We start from the raw sequence: 10210 nt of genomic DNA on the forward strand, positions 1-10210 counted from the left end.
GGCTATTAAAAGATATAGCATCTGGGGTCTTAAAGGCTTGAAGGTAAGCAAATGACCATTTAGCAGGGAAGCAACAAAACCCACATGGAAGAAGCACACCAGCCTGTGTGATCACAAGGTGTCGACAGGATCAGGTATCAAAAGATCAAAAACAAATGATTTTATTTATATGAAGAAGAGGGGTCAGAATGGAAACCCAAGGACCATCTGTAGACAATTGGATATATCCTCACAGAAGGGCCACACAGAAGGAGCAAGTCAGGGTGTAGTATAGCACTGACAAAATACACAACATCTTCTAGTTCTTTGATGCTTCCCCCCTACCCCACTATCATGATCCAAGTTCTACCTCACAAATCCAGCTAGATTGTAATATGTACATTGGTACAGATAAGAGCTTTCGATATGTGGAATCCAGGAGAGATAAACCCTTCAGAAACAGTAATGGGAGTAGCAGTAATACCATGAGGGTATGGGGAGGATGGGTGGAGAAGGGGAGGAAGGGGAACTGTTATCAATGATGGATGAATAACAGAAATTTGGGTGAAGGGACACAGCATACTATGTACGATATGGAAACATAATAATAATATATAATGTATTAAGGGTTCATGAGGGTGGGGGGCAGGGAGGGAAAAAGAGGAGCTGATATCAAAAAGTTCATGTAGAAGGATAATGTTTTGAAAATGATGATGGTAACATACATACAAGATCACTTGATAGCATTGATTTATGGATTGTTATAATATCTGTAAGAGCCCCCAATAACATGTTTTTAAAAAGAAGAAAGCAAGAAAAAAGAGTATTTATTTGACCTTGCTTGAAGCTCTTGCTGATGAAGATCAAGGATTGCAGCCTTCAGTATGGGTTAAAACTCAATGTAAAAGAAACCAAAATCTTCACAACTGGACCAATAGGAAACATCATGACAAACAGAGAAAAGATTGAAGCCGTCAAGTATTTCATCTTATTTGGATCCACAATCAATGCTCATGGAAGAAGCAGTCAAAAGATCAAACAATGCGTTGTATTTGGTAAAACTGCTGCACAAGATCTCTTTGAAGTTTTGAAAATCAAGAATGTTACTTTGAGGACTAGGTGCACTTGACCCAAGACATGATATTTTCAGTCACCTCATACATATGGGAAAGTTGGACACTGAATAAGGAAGACCAAAGAAGAATAAATGCATTAGAATTGTGGTTTGGCAAAGAATTTTGAAAGTACCATGGAGTACCACAGGAATCAACAAATCTGTCTTGGCAAAAGTATAGCCAGAATGCTTCTGAGAAGTGGAGATGGCAAGATTTTGTCTCACATTCTTTGGACATGTTGTCAGGAGAGACTAGTCCCTGGAAAAGGACAGCATGCTTGGTAAAGTGGACAGGCAGTAAAAGAGGAAAGCTACAGTGATGGTCGCAAACATGACACTTGTGAGGATTGCACAGGATGGGGTGATGTGTTCGTCTGTTGTACATAAGGGCCACTGTGAGTCAGCACTGCCTAGGTGGTACCTAACAACAACAACCATCATTATCAAAGTGAACTACTATATCTTTCTCCCACCTATGCTGCAGACATTGCATTGTGCTGATCCTCCATAGCTTTGGCATCACCCTGGAAACCCTCAAACGTGTTTTAAGTACTAGGTAAATGTAAAGTCATTAATTGGTGGTATTGATTTGGCAGCCACATTTTCTCAAACCAAAATCAGGCACATAGTGTGCCAGTGAGCCAATGCTTTGAAATGAGGAATATCTTTCCAAAGGTGAAATTGGTCTGAGTGTCCTGCGTTTGAGTGTTCCTGTAAGGCTGGGAAGGTAGGCAGAACTTTCCAGAACACAGTCTCATTGTGGACATGACCCAACAGAAGCTTGTTGGTTGGCAGATATGACTGGAGGTAGTAAACACTTTGGTGGGGACAAGGTCGTGTGTAAGAAATTCAGGGAAACAATTACTGTTTGGGTGACACGAGCCTGTCTCCTTTTACTAGCATCCTGCATTTAAGGAAATGAAGTTCAATCTCTCCAGGTCAGGGATCCCCTTGATCATCTACTACTGGAGTCTAGACCCCTAAAGACATCAAATGCTGAACTCAACCTTCTTCAGGACAACAACTTCCTGACCCTGAGCAGAAATGTAACGTGTTTACTTCAGTGACCAGAATCTCCCCAGCACTAAGGGGGAATGGCTTGAGTACCCTCAGGAGAACACTGAATTACTCCTTTAGGGTGATATTGTGGCAGATTCTAGAGACACGGGAGAAGGACCTCACTCTTTTCCTGATCATTCAGTGGGAAATAAAGCAGACTATTGGAGTCTAGAGCAGTGAACTCGGCTATTGGCTAGGACTCTTACAGTCAGAACAGGAAGGGCCCCGCAATCTTAGAAACATCCAAAAAGACTGTTTCATGAGCAGATGCCTGGTGCATATCTGAAGGAAGAGTGGAGTCCCGTGGTCAAGATAGAAAGAGCATTGTAGGCCAGAGAAAAGATCCATGATCAACCCATGAGGTAGTTAGTTTATTGTGCCAACCTGGCTGATAAACACATGTGGGGTTAATTGAAAGGCGGAGGGATGAATGTCTCCGTGAGCCTCACCTTTATAGTTCTCAGGTCTCTGATGCTTTCTGATGGTCGCACCAAGGTGCAGCTGCCTTAGCCAGTTCCCTGCTTCAGCTGGCAAGACTCACTTCCTGCAAGACATCCCTAAGGAAAAGCTGCATGGACCTACCCCGATGCAGCCCTGGGTGCTGGAACAGCCCTGTGGAGACCCCTGCCAGCAATGAGATGCTTACACATTCACTGACTCAGCTTTCCTCCTGCAGTCTGCCTCATTGCATGTGTTTTGTGAGATGGAGGAGGACTTTGTGGATTGGTGTCAAACATATGGGTTAATGTTGAACTTGTGAGCTTGGTCAGCACTGGGTGGGGATGTTTTCTTGATGTGCACTTACCCTTTATATAAAACTCTCTCTTATACATGACTTTTTGTGGATTTGTTTCTCTAAAGTGTCCACACTAACACAACCCACCAGTAGTTTACAGGGTGGCTATTATTTCTGGAAAGATGTTAAAATCCCTTGGTGGCACCAATAGTTTGCACCTATCCGTAGCACATTTGAAAAGAGACCTAGTAATCTACATCCATAAAGATCATGGTCAAGAAGCCTGTGGAGCTCAGTTCTACTCTAGCATACGGCGTCCCCATGAGTTGGAATTTGCTTGATGGTTCCAAGTTTGGTTTGTGATTGATTCTTAATAAAATAAGTAGTTGGATTGACCATTTAAAAAAGATTCTTATGCTATTGTAACCCTCTATTTTTATTTTTCTAATTTATTATTAATCTGGAGTTAATACATGTATCATTCCATAGTTCAATCACATCCAGCAGAATTGTACAATTGCTACCACAGTCAGTTTCCAAATGTTCTTTTTCTTCATGGACTCCTTGACATTGGGGTTGACCACTTCTATGCCACGCTTGAAACCCACTCCCTTTGACCCATCACCCACCACAGTGACAAAAGTCACAAGGAAGCATCTTCAGGTGCTTTTCCAAGCTAGCAGCCCAAGATCAATTATTTATTGTGGCACTGGAGACACAAGCTACTGAGTGTTCTGTGGATTTGAGAAACAACTCAGAGAAGAAGAGATTCATAAGAATGAGGAGGTCAGAAAAGGCTGGGCAGATAGTTACATTGTCAAGTGTCATCAAGTTGGTTCTGACTCGTGGTGACCCTGTGCACAACACAATGAAACACTGCCCGGTCCTGCGCCCTCCTCACAATTGTTCCTGTGTTTGAGCCCATTGCTGCAGTCACTGTGTCAATCCTTGTTGAGGGACCTCCTCTTTTTCACTGCCTCTCCACTTTACCGAGCAAGATGTCCTTCTCCAAGGACTGGTCTCTCCTGACAAAATGTTCAAAGCATGTGAAAAAAAAGTCTCACCGTCCTTGCCTCTAATGAGCATTCTGGCTGCACTTCGAAGACAGGTCTGTTCGTTCTTTTGACAGTCCATGGTACTTTCAGTGTTCTTTGCCAACACCGTGGTTCAAATGCATTATTTTCTCTTCCATCTTCTTCATTCAATGTTCAACTTTCACAGGCATATTAGGTGAATGAAAACCCCATGGCTTGGGTCAGGCAAACCTTAGTGTTCAAAGTAAAATCCTTGCCTTTTAATACTTTAAGGAGGTCTTGTGGGCAGATTTACCTAATGCAATGCATCTTTTGGTCTCTTGACTGCTGCTTCCATGAGCACGGATTATAGATTCAAACAAGATTAATCCTTGACAATCCTTCAGTCTTTTCTCTGTTTATCATGATTTTACCTATTGGTCCAGGTGTGAGGATTTGGGTCTTCTTTACATTGGATTAGGATTTATATCCTAATCCATACTGAAGGTTGCAATCCTTGATCTGCATCAGCAAGTGCTTCAAGTCCTCCTCACTTTCAGCCAGCAAGATTGTGTCATCTGCAGAACACAAGTTGTTAATAAGCCTTCTTCCTATCCTGATGCCATGTTCTTCTTCATATAATCCAGCTTCTCTGATGATTTGCTCAGCATACAGATTGAGTAATTATGATGAGAGGATACAATCCTGATCCATACCATCCCAATTCTAAACCATGCAGTATTCCTGCATGGTGTACATAGGCTCACTTTGAAATCTATTGAAATATATGTGTGTGTGTGTGTATATATATATATATATTTAAAATAGGTCTTTGTCTGGCTTGAAAAAGCCAGAATGGAGCAGAAAGTCAGCTCTGACAACTGTGCCTGAAAGGCAGCTCTTGCTTGAGGATGTGCACTAAAAATAGAAATGCTGGCACGTGGGTAGAGAATTTGACCCAATTCAAGATTATCAGTTTCAAGAATTACTGGAAAAGAAATCTCATTAAATATGTTAAATATAGGAGCAAGAGGATTAAAAGGCTATTTGGAATTAAAAGGAAAGACAAAACTCTAAAACGATTTTAAAATAATGCTTGCACCTCTTTACAGAGAATGAGAAGTGGAATCCTATGTGTTCAGCCACTCACAGGGGAGAGCTAAAAGGCTCTGGTGAAATTGTGCTGCACAAAGGGAGCGGGGCTTGTCCAGAGCTTCCTACAGGCCCTGGGCCCTGCACTTGGTGTGGTTTTCACATGGCCACTGTCGGGTTCTTGCCAAGCCAGCTCCACCTTGATCTAAAGTGTCAGGACAGATGGCACTCACCCTCGCATGCACTGAAGGAGAGGCCCAGACTCCTTCCCAACCACTCCTGAATTCTCATTTTCAGTTAGTGGCATTACCGCCCTGCTTACTCCAACCTAGAGCCTGGCAGCTACATGCCTCCTCCTCCTCACCCCCACATCCAATCTGTCGCTAAGTTCCATTGATTCCTTACTGAAATAGCTCCCTCATCTGTTCTCTCTGCTCTCAGTGCCCACCTATTGCTCCCCACAGCACTTCTTGCCAGGACGACCAAAATTACTCCCTTATGATTGTCCTGCCTCCCCTTCCTAAAAAATACAGTCTTATCTATATCTTGCCTTAAATTTTTTTTTAATCAATAGCTTCTATTGCCACAAAGCACACCCCAAAATTCCAGTCTAGAATTCTTAAGAAAACTCACAAAGAAGCAAAAACAGTTAAGCGCATTACCCAAATGCTGCAGTCAGTAAACTTCCCTTTATTTAAGGCCTCATTTAGCAAACTTAACTAACTATGGGCCATTTGCCCTCCTCCTGCATGTTGTGAAGATGCTTAGCTACCGCTGAACAGGCCAGCCTCTGAACACCCCTACAGGACTCTCTACCTTCTCCTTGTATTTTCCCTCTGCTCCTTGTTCCCTCTTCCTGACTGGCCCCGTCCTAAGACCTCCTCTGCCTTTCAGTTTTACCCATTAAGTTGGTCAGAAACGGTCCAGCTGCAAGGGACCAGATTGCCACCCAAGGGAAATGATTTCATACAAGTCTTGGTCCGATCCTGAGGCTCAGATGATAAATATATTTTCCAGAGTCCATTTGGGAATCACTTTGTTCACAGTGCTCCTGGGTGCCTTGGCATACTTTGCTCATAATGTGTCCACAGGTAGAAAATATAGCCCAGCACCCTCCAGTCTGAACACTCCTGCTCCATCATTGGAAAGGAGAAGAGTCTCTCACCTGCACATTCATCACAGGCCTCTCCAGAGTCCTTCTAGGGCTGTATGTCAACTCCTGGGTCCATCACAGAGGAGTCAGGAGTCCAGGTGCTCTGACCAGCTGTGCGTGGAGTTCTAGCCATGCGCTTACTTGTAAAAGGCATATGGAAGACATGTAGATTGGCAGTCCTCACTGAGCTATGTGGATTGGGAAAGATTAGGATGCTGATGAGATAGTAAACAAAGTTACTGCATTCGCATTTAAAGGTCAACTTAATTCCCTCTTCCTGGAAAGAGCCTCCTTCAATTCTCCCTTACAGCTTCCCCCTCTACCCTGCACCCTGGTGCTCAATGTGTGTCTTTCTAGTGGAGTTAATACTTACCCCAAAATGGTGTTGACTTTAGACTTCAAAATGTGACCTTATGAAAAATAGAGCCTTATTTCTTAATTTCTAAAATAGTTTTCTTCAGAACTATTTTATTGGGATCTAATACAGGTATCATATCAGAGTTCAGCCATATCATCCCATAGTTCAATCACATCAAGCAGTCTTGTACACTTGCTACCACAGTTTCCAAGCATTTTCTCCCTTCTTGAGCTCCTCGTTATCAGCTCCCCTTTGACCCCCGCTCTACTCCCCCTCCCCCACCATATCCACCCCACCCTCCCACCCCCAGGAACCCTTATTGTACCCTTTATTCATCACTCCAAAAAACAGACATTAGCTCCCAATAAAATGGTTTTGAAAAAAATATATAAAACTTACCATACCCTCAGAAAATCAGGACACATACTGAATTATCAAATGGAAGTATGAATTTTAAAAGAAATTTTACTAAGCTATTTTTCACAGATTTTTAAAAGAATAAAAAATATTTGCACTGATATAACAGCAAAAGTAGAAGAAATTGGGCCTTTGCTGGTGAACTGGGCTATGCTACAGGGCTTTGTATGTTTCCCCCTGTGTAGATGCTGTGTACTCCACAAATAAAAGGAATAGGAGAGAGAGAAGTCACAACCTTGGAAATCCTCTCATTTCCTTCCTTTGATGGGCCCTAACTCCAATGGCGGGTATTCTTCTAAGACAGGAGAAAACAGTTATAGGAAGATGGAGGCAGAGATTGGATGATGGTGTCACCGGCAAAGGAACATGTGGGCCCACCTGTAGGTGGATGTCAAGGGAGGACCCTCCTCTAGAGCCTCTGCCAGCACCTTGATTTCTGGCCTCCAGGACCTTGAGAGAATTCATTCCCATTGTCTTAAACACTCAGTGTGTGGTGATCATTTACAGCACACCTAGGAAACCAGTACCATCAAATCATCATTGTCTAGCCACCTCCACGTGTCGCTTCACTACAGACTCCTAGAGCACCTTACCTGTTGGATGACTCACCCCTCAATCTCTGGGGCTCAGCTCATGAGGGCTCTCTCCAGAAGGCTGGTAGGACTGAAGCACATTGGACCTCACACCACAGGAGCCACACTCACCAAATGAATGGCCCAGGGTCTTCAAGCACATTGTTAATGGCCCAAGGGTCCCACTTTACCTTCCACGAAATGGGAAGAAGCATTCACAGTGCCTGCCTCACCACAAGGCCCTAATGGGGCACCTAAAAGACAAAGGCACATAAACCACGGTCCATCACCCCTCTAATAAGTCCTGGTGGCACTGTCGGGTAAGTGTCGGAATGCTAACCACAAGGTTGGTAGTTCAAGGCTGCCAACCACACCTCGGGAGAAAGATGAGGCTATCTGCTCCTATAGTTTTACAACCCCAGAAACTGTGCAGGAGTGTTGGCTGTGGGGTGGAATGGGGGTGTATTTTGTGTCTGTGCTATACAAATGTTTACCAATATGTTTACAGTCAGAAAAATACAATCAGTACGGTAAAGGTTTAAACCTAGCACATTACAGGTTTACTGTGAAGTCAACACATAAATCAGAGTACACCAGGAAGGACTTTGACAATTGTAAAATAAGGCAAATGCACATTAGTATTGTAATAAACTTTTTTTTGTAGAATGGGACAAGTCATAAATGGGTTCAAAGAAACAAGGAGGATGGCAACATATGTACAAATGTGCTTGACACAATGGATGGATGGTGATAAGAGCTGTAAGAGCACCCAATAGAATGATTTTTTTAAGTAAAAACATAACAAACGAAAAATTAGAGACCGAAACAAACCCGTCTCTGCCTTTACTCAGATGACACTGCTTAAGGACCTGCTCTGACAGTGGTGTAGATTAAGCATTGGTCTGCTAAAGGGAAGGTTGGGGTTCAACCCCACCCCACCCCCCTCCATAGCACAAAGTTCTGCTTCTCTGAAGGTTGACATCCTGGGCCGGGGGGCAGGGTTCTACTCTGCCCTACAGGGTAACTCTACCAAAGCCCACTGGACAGCAGCATGTTTTAGTCTGGTTTTCTCCGGCAAGGATCCCTCCCTCTGCTTACACCAGCCCTTTCCCTGGTGCAACTGGGTGGTATAGATAGTTACACTTGGTTGCTAACCTAAATGTTGGCCATCTCAGTCCACCCAGAAAAGGAAGGTCTGGCAATGTCAGCCTTGGAAAACCCCACAGCATGCAGCTTTCCCCGGACACACGTGGGGTCACTCTGTGTTAAGAAGGTTCACACCAGCAAGGGTAACCCCCTGGGCCCAAAAGATCCGAGTCTGCACCCCTGCCCACACCTGATTGATTACTGATGTTGTCTCTCATTGAACCAAATTCACAAAAGAAACCAAAAGAGTTACAAACCAAAGTCGTCATGGAAAATAGACTTGAAACTACAAAGGCACAACACACCCAAGAAGAGCCAGCGTTAGCGATGTGGCCAAGAATATAGCCACGAGAGCACTACAGAAAGAAGCAGCCTCTGGGAACACGCTCAGTCCAAGCTCCACACACGTCCGGGGTACCACTGTGCCCTCCCTGGTCCATGGCAGGCAGAGCAGGAACGGTGATGGCAACCTGTGGTGTCCTGGGGCAGCGCTGATGTTTCCAGCTGTTTGAACCATGGGCTTCCTCAAGACCCTCACCTCACATGTAGAGCTGTGTACCCCGGCTCCAGGGAAACAGGATCCACCCCTCTGCCCTTGGAGTAAGTGCTTCTTCCCCTGGGAAGAAAGGTCACCGGTTCATTCGATCCAGGAAGCAGCCTGTCTCAAAACAAATTATGTTGCTGTGCCCTCGGAAGTCACCCCAGAGCCCAGCAAGCTCCGCAGAAAGACGCCCCGGCCAGTTTGGCTTGTTATCTGTCCTCCGGTGCACTCCGACTCGTGAAAACCTTCAGTAGAACAGAAACTTTCCCCAATGCGGCGCATCTTCCTGATTGTTGTCAATTTAATTTATTATTAATTGGGAATGAATACATATATCACCTCATGCCATAGTTCAAGCACATTGAGCAGTATTGTAAAATTGCTACCACAGTTTCCAAACATTCTTCTTCTTCCTAGACTCCTTGACATCGTCTCCCTTTTACCCCCACGACCACCACCACCGCCCCCCCAAAACCCTTATTCTGCTTTCTGTCCCTATAGGAGATCAAAGGGATAACTCTGACTTGAACAGTTAAAACTTTGTCAGTTGATTGGCCCCCTCTGATGCCTTCTGGACCTGATCTGGTTTTCAACATTGTCTGTAGTTTCATTTTGCTTCGGTTTTCGTTTGTTTGTATTAGGGTTTATCTCAGAGGTCTTATATGGATGTGTTTGAATCCAAAGATATCCTCATTTTAGATGGCCCTCTTTGTTCTAGCTTTTGATTTCCCTGATGAAGTGATGAAAGTCAGTGAGCCCCCACATCCCCGTGAAATCACCTGTCACAGACGGGGGGGCGCAGCTCCTTGGTGAAGCAGCACTAGGCAGACATGGGTTCAGACTCAGCTCCCTACCTCGTGTGGCAAGGACGTTTTCTGATCCCTTCACTGTGTATTAGAGGATTCACAAAGGTGAAATTAAGCCACCTTCGGAGGACAGGATCTTGGTCCATCCAAGAGCTCTGACCTCTGCTCCAAATTGTGCCTGAGCGCTGCCAGCTCTTCACTCCACTCTCCAGCCCTCTCAGACC

This window comes from Echinops telfairi, unplaced genomic scaffold (assembly GCF_000313985.2).
Source record: "Echinops telfairi isolate 266 unplaced genomic scaffold, ASM31398v2 ScPeMD7_7;HRSCAF=31, whole genome shotgun sequence".
Taxonomy (NCBI): Eukaryota; Metazoa; Chordata; class Mammalia; order Afrosoricida; family Tenrecidae; genus Echinops; species Echinops telfairi.